The sequence below is a fragment of the Martes martes genome, assembly GCF_963455335.1.
Source record: "Martes martes genome assembly, chromosome: 8".
In the NCBI taxonomy this organism is placed as follows: Eukaryota; Metazoa; Chordata; class Mammalia; order Carnivora; family Mustelidae; genus Martes; species Martes martes.
The window spans coordinates 138,549,385-138,564,317 of record NC_137895.1 but is presented as its reverse complement, the minus strand read 5'-3'; positions in this window follow the sequence as shown (position 1 = coordinate 138,564,317).

Sequence of the window (14,933 nt, the reverse complement as noted above, 5' to 3'; positions counted from 1 at the left end):
TTTTTTTTTTTTTTTGGTGGGGCGGCACTGGACATGAATTTAGTTGATTAATCAGAATAATGTTAATCTCTTAAAACATTAAAACATTAAAATTTAGGATCCTATATCTCAAACCTTGAAGAAATCATAAAAATTGACACTTTAGAAATTCTTTGAGATGACAGTGTCCCTTCATTGATAGCACCTTCTCTACTCTTTCATAATATAAGTACTAATATGAGATGGTTGTCTTACTCTTTTATTATATTGAGCAATGACATTGCTTCTCCAATATCCATTCCTCCCTTTCCTTAGGGAAAAATAAAGTTCCTTAGTGCTTCTGAGGAGGAAGAAAAACACAGTAGGAAAGCCCCTCTCCCTCTGTATCTGTGTCTCCATCTCCTTCCCATTCATGGATGAGGAAAGCTGGTCGTCTCTCCGAGGGTGGTTGGTTGTTGTCTGGCCCTTTTCAGCCACAGAAGAACCATCAGCTTCAGAAGGAACCTGACCCTTAGGGAAATGGTGCCTTGGTGACCTCTTTGTATGTCTGGATCCAACTGTAAACATGGTCCTGGAATGGAAATCTCTTCTGTTGTAGAAGAAACTTCGGGTTGGGTATTTGTGACTCATTATTGAAACATTATAATACATTTAATCCAGTATTCTCGCAATAGAACCATATACATATGGAGCATGAGAAATCACTGCAAACCCTCTTCCACCAAAAAAGATCATCACTTAAACCTTAACTCTGCCATTTTCTCTCTGTGTCCTTGTGAGTCCATTTCTCCACCTCAAGATGATGTGAGTAATATTTTTTTTTATTTTTTTAAAGACTTTTATTTATTTATTTGACAGAGAGAGATCACAAGTAGGCAGAGAGGCAGGCGGAGAGAGAGGAGGAAGCAGGCTCCCTGCGGAGCAGAGAGCCTGATGTGGGGCTTGATCCCAGGACCCTGAGATCATGACCCGAGCTGAAGGCAGAGGCTTTAACCCACTGAGCCACCCAGGTGCCCTATATTTTTTATTTTCAATTTCAAATACATAAAAATAAGTACTCTAAGTAGTTCTTGTCACACAGTTGGCACTAAAAATGATAATGGGCCCTTCACTGTTTCTCCCATCATATCCTAAACCCTATGAGTCTTCAGTGTTAAATAAACTACTCATGAGGTCTTCGTGAGAGTCAATTATCATCAGGAGACTGAATACGCACACGGACAATCCCAGATCATACATGGCAGTGGGACTCCGACCAGCAGCCTCTGCAGGGATCATTCCAGAACTTCAGGACCCTGACAACAGTGACCTTCTAACCAGTTTCTGTCCCCTAGCTCCAGACCAACCAGAGAAAGCCAGTACGCTCTTTTAACAATCATGTATATCTCTTGTCATCCTTTATTTTTGAGTATTTTCTACATTTAAAAAAATCTAACAATCACGTAGAGCACCAAACAACACACACAATTTATAACTGTTCTCACATTAACTATTTTCAACTCATTTGCCTGTGGTTGTCTCCCCCCCCCACCCCAGGTTCTGCAGACAGATTTGTTGCATAAAACTACACCTCTGAGAAATTTGATGATGCTGGCATAGAGTTCTGGACTCTTGCTCTAGTACGGCTGCCAACAGTATGCTCCTTTATTAAAAAATGTAGAGGCTCACTTGCAGCCAGTTTGATAGCAGGATGATCAAATGCAAGATATTTTTAAATACAGGTTTCGTGAGACATGTGTTTTATGGAATTAAGACTGATTGTCATGGAAATCACCATGATGTTCTGACTGTGGTGTTTAGATTATCCTGACCCTGATTGTACCACTCTGCTAGTTCAGCCATACCATCCTGTGCCCGAGAAATGCATGCAGTGGTCTGTGGTGGCACCATGGGGTGAGGCACGGGGCGGCACGCCCGTCATCACACCTCCCCCCCGCAAGATGTCTTACCTGGAAAGGGCCACTGGGCAGCAGATGGGCAAATGGTGAAAATACATGCTAGAAGATTTCATGACTTTCTAACACACTACCTGTTCTTCTGTAGCGCGCACCATCCCCTCCTCAGAACAGGACAAAGAGCAGGTGCTTAATAGGCACACATCTGAGAAGCTGCGTTTTTAGCTTTGTTTTCAGTAAGATTAACCAACACGTAAGGTTAAGCTCCTGTTTCTCGTTTGGAACTTTGTATGTAAACTTCAAAACAAATTCAACAAGGGCCATTTAAGTAGAGGTCAGACTTTTGAATTTTCAATCAGTTCTGTGCTGTATTACCAACTTGTAATTTTCCTCCGCGTTCTGCCTCCCTGAACTGTCATGTAGTTCACACGGAATCATATCTTTGGATTTGTGTTCTCTTTTTCTCATCTTCCGAATCTATGTCCTTGTACGCTTTACTTTCTACTCTCTGCCCCCTCCATATTACCTGCACTCACTGGGGACTGAATTTAACTAAGCACGGCCCAAAGTGCTGGAGATAAAAAGGCACGACCTCTCTGCTACCAAGAATATCCCATTCTGTCAGGAGGGCTGCATCTACAGTGATGAGAACCAGGTTTTAGGTATACAGAGGAGTGGGAGACAGAGAAAGTGGGTTTAGTTGGGTGAGACAGGTGGCCAGGCAGGTTTCCTGGGAGAGAGAGTGCTTGAGATGAGTGTTGAAGGTTGAGGAGAAGATGAGGTCGTATGTGACCTCAGTAGGCACTCGGCCTCACTCAGAAAGGATCTGCGCTTCGGTTTAGTGCTCTGATGTCACCATCCTGAAATTCATAGTAGTTTTTGGGCAAGAAGCTCACTGTTTTCATTTTGCATTGGTCTGTACAGATTACGTGGCTAGTCCCGGAGAAAGGGACTACGCTGCGTGAGGGCACAGAGGCATGAAAGAATGTGGTCAGTCGAAACATAGCAATGGCTCAGTGTGACTGAGTGTAAGTGTGACGTCAGAGCCGGACTGGAGGAAGGGCTGCTAAGTGAAGGGAGAACCCAGTTTGATGAGGGGCTCCATTTACAGTCAGAAGAGGGCTGGCACTGAGCTGTCAAGAAAATGCATATTTAAAGAGCTAATAGAGGAAAAGAAATCCACAAAGGAGATGAAGAAACGGTGTCCAGAGAGGAGACAGGAAGCAGAGGGACGGTTTGGAGCATTTGGTAGGGTAACGACTGAGAATCGCCCCCTGGGTTCTGTAATGTGGAGAATGTTGAGCAAGGACATGCGTCATTTGTAGGAGTGACCAGCGTCAGATTTCGGTGGGTCCAGGCTCCTGCTGACAGAGAAGAAGCAATTAGAGAGGCAACGACTAAGCTACAGTAGAGAAAGGGAAAGTGTTGATGGAAGGAGCAACAACGTCTTAAGGAGAAAAGGGGGAGGTTCTCTCCAGCTCTGTCTCCTTTCCTTATTCCCCCAGATACCGGCTAATGAATTCTAAGTTCTCAACATCTTGTACTAGGCTACAGGAGAAGATTCCCAGTGGCGTCTCTCCAACACGGACCCAACATTGACACCCCTGGCAGAGTCGTCTCATTCAAAGCCACGTCGAGTGGTCACCCTTCTCGTCTCGCCACTGCTCTGGTATCCTTAAGCTCTTGACATACCTGCTTTTCTCATATCAACATACGTTGTGTCCATCCTTCAGACTGAACTCACCCATACAATTCTTTTCAGTGATTTTTTTTTATACAACTCTTACTGCAACCGTTATATGTTCCTAATAATTAACTCAACTGAACGATTCTAATGTTCCGCATTCCTGCTATGCCCATTAATCCCTTCTGAGAAAAATCGTGCTGATTTACTCATACACAAGTTATTGTGTACCATGCCACTTGCCATCTTTATCTTAACATGGTTCAGAAACTGCATAAAAGTGCCCCTGGGGACCAACCAAACTCATGGGGCACCACAAGATATTTCCAACCTTGAATAAACCAAGACACTTGACATCTGCCAGACACTGCTACAATATGAGCTTGCATAATTAATAGTTTCAACATTAGATCACACTATAATCCTTTTGGTAATGTCACCTCTTTGCAAAGCAGGAGTTTGGATGGTTGGTGTGATAAAAAGCATGTGCAATGAAAATGTGAATCAAGAAATGAGGATTACGAAATCGCACAATGCCCAACAGGTGCACATTTTCCACTAATGGTAAGTAACTATAAGGTAAAATAATATTTTTCCTTCAACTTACATGTGTTATTTTTTCCAATGGCCCCTAAGTTGTTAGGATATAAACATGTATTAAGTTTTTTGGACTTAACTACTTCATGAACAGAGCTGTATTTATTTTGGAATTGGGCACTCTGCAAATGCTGTGGGTACGAAAGGCAGGGTGTGGACTGAGAGAGCAAAATATCTCTGCCCTACTTCACTGGACCAGGGACTGGGTGGAAGCCAGCTGTCGGTCTCCAGCCAGAGGTCTGTGGTAGGTCTGCTCTGAAACTACAGTCCAATAAGGGAGCAAGCCGTTAAGACCCCCCTAACCCCTCAGGCCTGCTCTGCACAGGAGAGGACCCTGTAGTGGAGTGGCCCTGAGATGGAGAGGGATTTGAAATCGTGGTGGAGAACCAGGGGATAGAGTGCATTTGGACTGAAGCCCTGCCTATAACTGACCCACCTTCAGGACGAAGAGTCACAGAAAGGAGCTGCCCTTTCCACACTGGGCAGACCTTTCAGGGAGAGGGACAGAGACAGAGACGGAGGAAGACTGACCTCTAGGATCAGCCAGAGGAAGTTGCTTCGTTCCCTCTCCCCTTGCAGTCTGAGTGTGAATGGGCAGTGCCCCGGTTTCAGCCCACAGAAACGTTTCTTACGTCTTCGTAAATCTTTGCACCCTTATTTAACTACATCCAGCACACACGTTTACTGTAACTGGTGTGTTTTGGACCTTTGCAATTCTAAAGAGTTCAATCTTCATTTAGCACCTATTATATGCTATTTCTTCCTTAAGTGTCTTAGGTATATTTTGAATTTCCCAAATAGAAGTTTTTGTTGCCAAGGAGACCTATTTTATGTAAAACCCACAATATTAGTCACATAATTTTTTATTATAAAATATGATTTACCATATGGCAAGCCATATGTTTTGAACCTTATCAATTCTGCTGCCTTATTTTAAACACAAGAAAAATTATGTCCACTAAAACTAAAACAGGCCAGGGTTATATATAGTGAGTCATATAACCACAACATCATTTACTTTCAGGTTATTGGTTCCAAAACACTGATATTCTACACCCCATGAAGTTAAAGATGCTCATTGTCCCTATGTGAACTTTAACCTCCATCACTGGCATCAGCTAAAAGCCTCCTAGATGAATGCAGCCCATTTGTTCTATGTGTCATAGCCCAATAGGACTCCATTCTACAAAATTAACTTTTCAACTGTAACACAAATTAAAATATTAATCTTAAGGTGATATTTACTCAGTTAGTTCCTAAAGAGTTAACTGCTAAAATATGTACTAAGACCCAAAGAGGTGAATCAAGGGAAAATTCCAGTTAAGTATCTCCTCTTTGATGAATTTACTAAAATCTTTTGATTCTGCTTTTTAAAAGTGTATGTACATTTGTTTTCACATGGTACATTATTAACAGATCTTGCCGCGTGGATCTCTTTCACAACTTGCGCATCATCTGCTCTATTCTGTCTTGCAGTCTCTGTATTAGTAAGGGAGGCTATTTTGTTTCAGAAATCCCGTTGTCTTTGGGAGAAACATATTATCTTTCATATTATCGAAGTCAGATACTTACTGACCCAAGATCACTAATGATTAATGACAGTCAGATCTGAAGAATGTGGTTTTGCTTATTGGGCTCTTATGCTACTTGTATAATTCAGATTGTGTGTCCCAGGGGAAGGGAAAGTGAAGGCTGTATGAACATTTATGAAGACATAAGTCAATACACACGTTCCTGCAGAACTGTTTCCACTTAGGTAGACTGGTACATGCGGCGGATATCCATCCAATATTTCATTTGATCATTGAATAATCTGTGATATATCTTTGTTACATAGACAACTACACAGATTGGTTTTCATTTTGTAGATATATGCTTATTTTTTAAAAATGTGTCTGGGCTACATTGTCAGAATACTCTGCTAAGTCACGTGTAAGGAACTCAAGATGAATTTGTAGTTCAACATGTGACCACATAAATATTTGTAATTTTTCTTCCTCCTTAGTCTCTAGATGAAAAGTTTCCCTCAAGGTTTTAAAATAAAAAATTCTGTAAGGATCTGTTAAAAATGTCTGATTGGCTCTGCACAGGATAAATGACCACTATATTATACTACCATGGACTGGTCACGTTTTCTACTTTATTGATTTATTGATTTAATTTTTTTTTTTCGTTTTAAACAGACTGACCTGAAATTGAAACTGGCTGGTAATTTAAATGTAGTACATGCCGCATGTTTCATTAAGGAGGATAGTTGTTTTTCAATCAAAAAGTTTACATCAATGGATGGTTTTGACACATAATTTATTGGTTTAACAAGTATTTATGGAGGGCACATTTTGTGCAAAACACTGCAAAAGGATGGCCTCAGGAAATAAAACCTAAATTTTGCCCTCAAGAGAAATTAAAATTTCATTGTGAAAATTGGCAGATACATAAAAGCATACACAAGATTGAATAATGGCGTAAAGACAGGGCACAGAAGGAAAATGTGTGGTGGAAGGGGGTTTTCTGCCTACAGAGCTCCATAGGATAGTGTTGTTCAAGCTGTACCATACAACGTATGTAATAAAATACTACAATACAAACAGATAGAAGCAAAACTACATATATATGTAATATTATATTTACAGTTTATATTTCATTAGATAAAATAAAATTTAAAATCATCACAATTCTATTCTAATACTAGATTAATAACTTTGTGTATTTCCTTCCAGTATTTTCCTAAGAATTTAAATTTTATGGGATGTAATTAAAGAAAAAATATAAATCTGTATTCTCTAAAAGCTATTGCTGTTGTAGCATAAACATCTGCACAGTGCTGCGTTTCTTCGTAGCCGCCATTTCAAAGAAGAGCACGATGTGTCTTTCAGAGGATCTGCTATGTATTCTTGGTTGTTTATAGTATTTCATTTTTTTATATAGCTTGTTTTGGAAAACACAGTCATGCATATGTTTTTGTCTCCCACATTTTAAAGTACTTCCTTAGAAGAAGTTCCAAAAAGTGGGATGAATGTTATGCAAATTATTGGTGGTGTGTCACTTAAGCTGCATTTCAGTACTGAGACGAAGGCTGTAGTATCCTCCCTTGTCTGAGGACACAAAAGAAGTATATGAGGGAGCATGTCCCAGCATCTCAAGACACTAAGTAATGGGACAAGGATCCTGTTAAACCAGTGGATATTTCTCCTAAAGATCATTGATAAAACAATGACAAGAATGAGCATTTACCAAGAGTTCAGATTGGGATTGGGAAGACTATGTAACAAAATAAATTCTCCGAAAAAAAATACATGTTTGGGAGGAAAAAAAAATCATATACTTGTAAAACTGCATTTTGCTGGTTTCTTCCCAATTTTTAAATATCACATCTTTTAAAATCCCAATTCTCATACTGTCATATTGATGTCTTAACATGCTTGCCCCAAATCACGTTCTTACTGATTTTATCAGTCAGTCATCTATGTTGTTTTCTCATGCTCTTGAAAACCAGAGAGCTCCACAGATAAAAATGTGTCTTGCATCACATGAGCCTTCCTTTAAAGTTGCAGTTAACCAAAAATCATCTCAGTCCCGGGACATTCTATCAATTTGCGGTTCTCCCTCTTCCAAACAGATTCTTCCAATGGCTCACCAACACCTAAATATTAAAAGCAGATATGAGTAATTAATTCCTTTTGCCTAAATCTTGCATATTTTCCTGCAACCAATGAGCTCTTACTAAATGCAAGCTTGATCATGGTACGACTCAATTAAAAACAAAAACAAACAAACGAAACCAAAAGGAAATCCGGAAATGCAGGAATCACAGAGAAGCTACAGCAAAGGACCACAGTTTCTTCAAAAAACTTCCCAGATATGGCAAATGCAGAGCACTGTCTTGAAAGCCACACTCACAATTCTAAGTGCTAGATACCAGTCTGTACCCAACTTATGAAAGCCTCAAATTCTGTGCATGCAAAAGCATACCCCTCCGTCTTGCTCCCCCTACAGAGAGCCGTGGTACCACCATCCACACAGTTTGTGCAGTGAGAAACTTGGGCTTTGTCTTTGACCCTTGCCTTGTCTCTATCTCCTTCATCTAAACAACCTTGAAGTCCTGAAACCTCTAATCCTTCCTTCTAGCTTCCCTTCTCACCTTAGATGAAAATTGCTGATCTCCTAGATCATTCCAGAACCTAAATTCATACCCTGCACTTCAAAAACATCTGAGCTGCTGCTCAGATCTCCGATGGTTTCCCCTCACTTTTAGAATAAAGCCTAATCTCTTAATATGTTCTAAAAAATCCGTGTGCTCTGACATCTGTTTCTGTCCCATCTCCCATCATTTCATCTTTCTCTCTACATCTCTATAACCTAAAGCTTCTGGTATTTCCTCGGGCATAATCCCAATCCCTCTTTTCTCGCCACCTTTCTCTCCTGACTAATCTTCTCAGAACCTTTTGCTGACCAGCTGCATTCATCTTTGGGTCCCAGTCGAGATGTCATTTCTTGAGAAGGCACATACATGGTGATCACACTGAGCCACTGTAGAAAGTACTATTTGAATATAAGGTGAGAAAACATGATATCCTATGTCCTAGTGTCCCATGAATTTGTTCAATGTGGTGGTCCTTTCTGTACTCTCACATGTAACCGTATAGCCCCCGATTTCCTGACTCATTAGCAACTACAACACAGGATTTTCATTTATTTCACTTGTCTGTTACGTGAACCCCATTTGGAATATGCAACTTCAGGAGCAAGGGAGAACACCTATCTTGTTCAGCACTGCATGTGTAGACACACAATGAATACCTGTTACATGAAAAGATAAATGGTTGGAGTTTGTACTCTTTATCTGTCATAAAGTCATTCCATGCATAACCTGACAAAGACAGACTTGTCCAAAACTTATCACAAGTTGCTCTTCATGCATGACCTACCCTTGTGAGGCACACCTTGACTTTTTCTTGCCCACACCACCACCCTCTTCCCCTGGTAGCAGCAAGAACTTCCTCCTGGGGATATGGCCTCCTCCGAGCCCATGTCATGCCACTGCACCTGCAGGCTATCCAACGGAAGAACAAAAGTCTAAGTAGGCTTGCCACATGTGAATAGTCCCCGTTTTGATCCTTGTGTCTTGTCCCCAGCCTGTTTCAGAACAGTCAAAGTTGTGAATGTGTAAGATATTAAACCTGGAGCTGTCTCCAATTGATACTACTCACTACCAGCCCTCCAGCACTGATTAGTTGGGACATGATTTTCCTTCTACCTTTGATTTTGTCATGATTATTAATCATGAATATGTATTAATCCTTGTCAGAATAATTTTATTAAGTAACCCTTAAAGACTGGAAATTCTACCAGGGAATTCTCTCTCTACATCCTACAGTACTTAGGCAATGCCTGCTATGATGACCAGGGCTAGCAAGGAACAAGGAGACTATTTCATTATGCTATCTTTTGCATTTTTGTACAATTTAAAACCTCTTTGGAACAAAAGAATTTTTTAAAAACCTACCAAAGTCAAATACATGTATTTTTGTTGGTGGAATTTCAGAGGAATGGTCCAGGGCCAAGGGACTTATATTGTGACATAAATCTACTTCCTAAAGAGGCAGTTGTAAGTGAGCACTATAATTTTATGAATAGATTTATCTCATCATGCAATTTTTATTATACTTTTAATATGTATAATGTTATATTTTTCTTTGGGAGTCAGCATTATTACATGAATTTAAAAGTTTTGTGCTTTGAATTTTTAGAGTGAACATTTCAGTTCATGTATTAATCTTTTTTTAATAAAGATCTTCTTAGAAGCTTTTCTGCAGCTGAAAATAATTAAATCCTCTCATAAAATTGAAGTGCACAAATTCTTCAGTAATACAAATAATTATTCTACAGATGACAATGCGTAGAATCTTGCCTTCTTAAATTCCAGGTGTTTCTGAGGTAAGACTTACTTTAATCAGGTTAAGCTCTTCATAATTTAGAGTCAAATTTACATAGGTAAAGTGAATGGCCCCTCCTCGAAAAATAAGTATATGAAGAAACCCTGTTTCAAATTTGTATAAATGCTTTTAAGCGTCTTAGAACAGAAGTGCACTATTTTTTAATGAATAGTATCAAGATGATCAAAGAATATGATTTATTTCTCTCATTAAATACATTATTTTATGACTACATAAGCTGCATTTTCATTGGTTCACTGTAATCATTAAATGCAAGCTATAAGAAAACATGTCCTTCTAAAGGTCATTTATTTAAATTTTCAATAATCTATCAATCCTTTCGGTTTTAAGTATTAACCCTTAACACTTATAAATTGAGGATGATTAGCATTTTCTTTAGAAGGGAATCATTCACACCACCAATTTAGATTAATCTTACTTGAAGTGTGTACTTTATCTAATTAACTACTTGTTCATCAGTAATTATTCAAATGTTTCCAATTTTTTTGAGTTTATTTGTAAGTGATTGCATCGTACAATGTGGGGGCCCAAACTCACGACCCCAAGATCAAGAGTTGCATGATTTCCCAACTGAGGCAGCCATGTACTCCTGTTTGTTTCTCTTTTTTAAATTTAAGTTCAATTAATTAACATATAATGTATTATTGGTTTCAGAGGTAGAGGTCAGTGATTCATTAGTCTTATGAATTACATCACATGCCCTTCCAAATATTTATAAATGATACCTTAATGGCAAATGTAGTTATTTCACTTAAAACTGAAAAAGGTAAAGGGGATTAAGAGGTACAAACTTCCAGTTTTAAAATAAATAAGTCACAGGGATGAAAAGTACAGCATAGGGAATATAATCATAAATATTATAATAACATTATATTGTGACAGGTGGTGACTACACTTACCATGATGAGCATTGAGTAGTGTATAGAATTGTCAAATCAGTATATTGGACACTTGAAACTAATGTGACATTGTATATCAATAATAAAAAATTTTGCACAAAATAATACCAATTCTGACATTGGTTCCAGGGCCATTTTCTTCATTTTAAAATGGTTCCCAATGTCTTATAAAAAGGGTTGTGGTTTTTTTTTTTTTCATATTTAGTATATACATACTATCAATGACTGAAACAGTCTGAACAACATTATTTTTATGCGTTTTCTTTTTTGGGTTGGAAAATAAAGTGAATTATGATATGGAGTTTACATGATAGTATAAGTTAGCACTTTTTCTCATACTTCCTTTGTTTCTTACAGAGGTATGCCCACAGTTCAGCCATGGGTCTGCTTTCACCTTTTTATTTTGAAGGCATGGGGCAGGGAGTGTACTTCAGTGTTTATAGCATAACCATAAAAGTTTCCATTTGAACTATGTGGTTGAAGACGTGTGATCGTAATTTCTGTCATTACCAATCGATCAACTCGTGTGTCACTTTCTAATGCCTGAAATCCAGCTCCTCTTTGTTTTAATCCATCTTCCCTGTGTGGCCGAATCAAATGTCCAGTGAAGGAAGGCTTGCCATAGGTTCTGTGCCCAGAATGCCATTTCAATAAATCTGTGAATGAATGAAGGAAGGAATAGAAAAATAAACTGATGTCCAGACAAAGCAGAACACGGAAATGTATCAGGATAAAGAAGGACATTACATAATGAACAAAGGGTCAGTTCTCTGAGAAGACATAACCATCATTAACACATAAGTGCACTTGACAGATGTCAGAACACATGAGGCAAATACTGACTGAATTGCAGGGAGAAGTAGATGGAATTCTCATACATGGAGACTTCAACACCTTCCCATCAGTAGCTGCCCACTCCAACAGGCAGAAAGTCAGTAAGGATAGAGTTGAACTCAAAAACTACATCTAATGAGCACTTACAGACCTTCATCCAACAAGGGCAGATTGCATATTCTTCTAAAGCTCTCATGGAACATGTACTAATGCAGACCAGATACTGTAAAACAGACCTTAAAAGATTAAAAAAATATTGATCATGTGAAAAATTCTCTCAGACTAAAATGGAATTAAACTCAAAGTTAATAATAAAAAGATAGCTAGAACCCCCCCTCAATATTTTGGGATTGAAATACATACTTGTAAATAATACGTGGTTCAAAGAAGAAATTCTAAGAGAATTTACAAATGTTTTGAATTAAGTGTAATAAAAAATATGGCTTATGAACATTGGTAGGATATAACAAAAGCACTACTTAGAGGGAAATTTATGGCATTAACTGCATGTATTAGAAAAGAAGATCTACAATTCAATGATCCAAGAAGATACCATAATAAAAAAGAAATAGAGGAGAAAACTAAATACAAAGGAAGCAGAAAAAAAAAAGAAAAACACCATAGCAGAAATCAATGAAATTGAAAACAACTTCATTTATAATATCTTTATTTGTAATTACCAAAAACTTGGAAGCAAGTAGGATATTCTTGAGTATGTGGTTGGATAAACAGAGTGGCACATCCATGCATGGAATATTATTCAACAGTGAAACAAATGAGTCATCAAGCCATGAGAAGACACAAAAAACCCTGAAACCCAGATTGTTAGTCAAAAAAAATCCAGGTGAAGGTCCATATATTGTATGACCCTAACAGTAAACCATTCTGGCAAGGCAAAACTGTAGACATAGTATAAAGACGAGTGGTTGTCAGGGGTGGGGAAAAGGAGGAATAAGTAGGCAGAGCACAGGAGAATTTTAGGAGAATAACTCCATTCTGTGTGACATTGTAAGGCGGATATATGGTATTTGTCAAGCCCTACAACCATACAACACAAAAAAGTAAACCCTTAATTTTTTACACACTCCAACCAATAGGTTCATCCATTTTAACAAATGCACCAATGCAAGATCTTAATAGTCAGAGACATTTCATCAAGGGTCGGGGAGATTGTATGGGAACTCAGTGTACTTTCTGTACATTTTTTTCTATAAACCTAAAATTACTCTAGAAAATAAAGTCTTTTAAAAAAGAAACCCATACCTTTGAAGTGGGTATGTTTTATATTTTTTAAAATTTTACCTCAGAAAGCTGATCTAGACAATATTTGGCCAACATTAAAACATCATTAGTTTTTCAACGTAGTGTTCAATGATTCATTAGTTGTGTGTAACACCCAGTGCTCATCACTATGTTGGCTAACTGAACATAATAAAAAAAATAAATAAATAAAAATAAAAGTGTGATTTTTTAAAAGTTGATTTAAAATTGGGGGGAGGGGGAAGAGGATAATGAATAAATAAACTTTGATCAATTCTATATAGCTCTTGTCTCAAAATTTCTAAACAACCATAGGCTTTTTGGAGAGGAGGAGGACAGGAATATGGAAAGCTTGATATAATTTGAAAGAACCTAGAGCACAGATGGGTAAGAACCACATACATTTTGCAATTAAAAGTTAGCTACGGTTAAATAAAGGTAAAAGACTATAAGCTTTAAAGGACTTGTCATATTATGGGGCACCTGGGTGGCTTTGTTGGTGAAGCCTCTGCCTTCAGCTCAGGTCATGATCTCAGAGTCCTGGGATTGAGCCCCGCATTGGGCTCTCTGCTCAGCAGCGAGTCTGCTTCCCCCTCTTTCTCTCTGCCTGCCTCTCTGCCTGCTTGTGATATCTCTCTCTCTCTCTCTGTCAAATAAATAAATAAAATCTTTTTAAAAAAGGATTTGTTGTATTTTGAATAAAAGTCTGAGTTGGAAAATTTAAAGAATAATTAGTACTACTAATTTAAGAAATCACTGTATCAGAAGATACAGTTGAAACTTCAGAAACTAAAAGTGTAGCCCAAGTGAGTAAGAGTCAGGATGAAGCTCTCCCTGAAGGTATTTGCAGCAGCAGTGAGCATGGTAGTGCCTGGATTTCTTTCCCAAGTAACAGTTTACTAACTAGCTGAAAATTATTCAAAATCTCAAAGGCTCAGTTGCTGTCCATACAATGCGGAGAGCAGTATTACCTACTCTTAGAGACACTTGGAGCTCAAATGAAACAGTACATATGAAATGTTTAATGCATTCCTATTTTTAGTGAAAGTCACTAAAATGTGTTATTATTAGTAATATATCATCATGAGTGGTCTCTTGAGTATGTCTCCCTCCCCCACGATTTCATGAGAAGAAAGGATCACTACCTGCAGATGAAGTAGTTAGCAAGGTTTTAGGAAATGAAGATCGGTAGTGATTACAACAGAACTGGTATATCAGGTATATAAATCTCATTTTTTTTAGATTTATTTGTTTATTTGAGAGAGGGCACACAAGTCAGGGAAAGGGCAGAGAGGGAGAGAGAGAGAGAATCTTAAGCAGACTCCCCTCTAAGCACAGAGCCCAATGTGGGGCTTGATCCCATGACCCTGATGTCATGACCTGAGCCAAAATCAAGAGTCAGATGCTTAACTGACTGAGCCACACAGGCAGGTAAAATCAATTTTTTTTTAATTTTTTTAAGCCAAATATTTTACTTGAACTTTACCTGCATGATTTTTAAGAACAAGTGTTTCTTATCAAATTGCAAACATCCATGATTTTAATTTCTTAAATCAATGACAGTTTAAACACTCTGATAGATACATACTTAAATTTAGTTTTTAGTTTGGCATAATTTCAAACTTACAGAAAAGTTTCCAAAGAGTACAAAGAATTTCCAAACCCCTTTCTCTCAGAGTTCTCAAATGTTAGCATGTGACTACATTGGCTTTATCCATTTCCCCCTTCTCTCTCCTCATGTGTATGCATGCGATACTTCTGAAATGTTTAAGTGGAAATTGCGTATATGATGATCCTTCTTCCCGAAATAAGTCCCTGTATACTGCCT